Here is a 1,255-nt window from a genome sequence, read left to right as displayed (position 1 = left end):
CCGCCGCGCACACGCGCGCCCGCTCCGCACCCCTCGCGCCTCCCCTCCGGCCCTCGCAGCCGCTGCGGCCCGCGAGGGCAGCGCGGCGCCGCCGCCAGCGCCTCACCACAGGGCGCGAGCGGCGCCTCAGAGCGGCGCGCGCCGCCCGCGCGCGGCCCAAGCCCCGCCCCCCGCCCCGCCCCCCCCAGCGGCGCCGCAGCGCCCCCAGCGGGCGGGAGGGGCGGCGGCAGCGCCGGGCGCCGCCGGCCGCGCTCCCCGCGTACCGCCTGGCCGTAAGCTCACGGCTCACGCCAGCTCCCAGCGCTGCTCTGTGTTTGCTTGGGAAACGTACTCGCTACGATGAACTTTGTAACAGTTATAATACCGTCTTATTCATAATCCAGCACGTAGTTTGTCAGTGAAGACCGACAAGTGGGTTTTTTGTTTCATTCTGCAAGTAACCAGGAATATGAATTTTGACATTCCACTTAGAAAATAGGGGGAAAAAAAMCAACGTTATTCAGCAATCCTACGTGCACTTGCTTGCTGCTTCCTAGAGCTCCGTCAGAGCCGTTTGGAAGATYAGGGCCTCAGCTCAGGTTCTGTGCGGGCACCAGGATGTGGGCACAGGGACGCCACTCGCCAACAGCTCCGCAGGCAAGAGCTCCGGATCCTCGAGCACGGTCCTTGGACTGCTGCCAAACGTGCAACTTCTGCCCGTGTTAACAGCTAGACTTGTCGGAAGCCTCTGAACGAGCTACCCCACGCATGGGGCTGCGGGCTGTTTAGGCACCGTTTTTATCCCACCTTGAYTATTAACCCCTATTTTTGAGTTACATAGCTTAGGGTCTCTTCCCATTTTACAGTTTCTTCCCCTGCTGTCCTGCCAGAATGCCACAATTCACGGAATGGAGAAGAAAGACTGATAAAGCAGATAAAGAAACCCCAAACTTTTGGATGATTTTGTAGTGCGTATAGGGCAAATGGCTTTTTTAATGCACACTTCACTTTTTTTTTTAATGGTAAACCACGAGCACCAAGCCTATGCAAAAAAGGGGGGCTAAGAATAGACCCGGGCAGCACACGCGTTCCTTTCAGACTCGTCCGTTCGTCTTTCACGTACGCTCGGTTCGCTCGGGAAACAACATTTACACTTTCGCCAAGCGCCTCGCTGGGGCAGCCCGCACAGACAGCAGCCCGGGCGGCGAGCACACGAGTCCCCCCCGTGCGGACCCACACGCAGCGAGGAAGATGAGCCGCCCGCCGCCGCCGGGCG

This window comes from Rhea americana, unplaced genomic scaffold, assembly GCF_003343005.1.
Source record: "Rhea americana isolate MKP2758 unplaced genomic scaffold, rheAme1 scaffold_227, whole genome shotgun sequence".
Classification (NCBI taxonomy): domain Eukaryota; kingdom Metazoa; phylum Chordata; class Aves; order Rheiformes; family Rheidae; genus Rhea; species Rhea americana.
The sequence above is the reverse complement of the archived record's forward strand: the minus strand, read 5'-3'. Positions refer to the sequence as shown.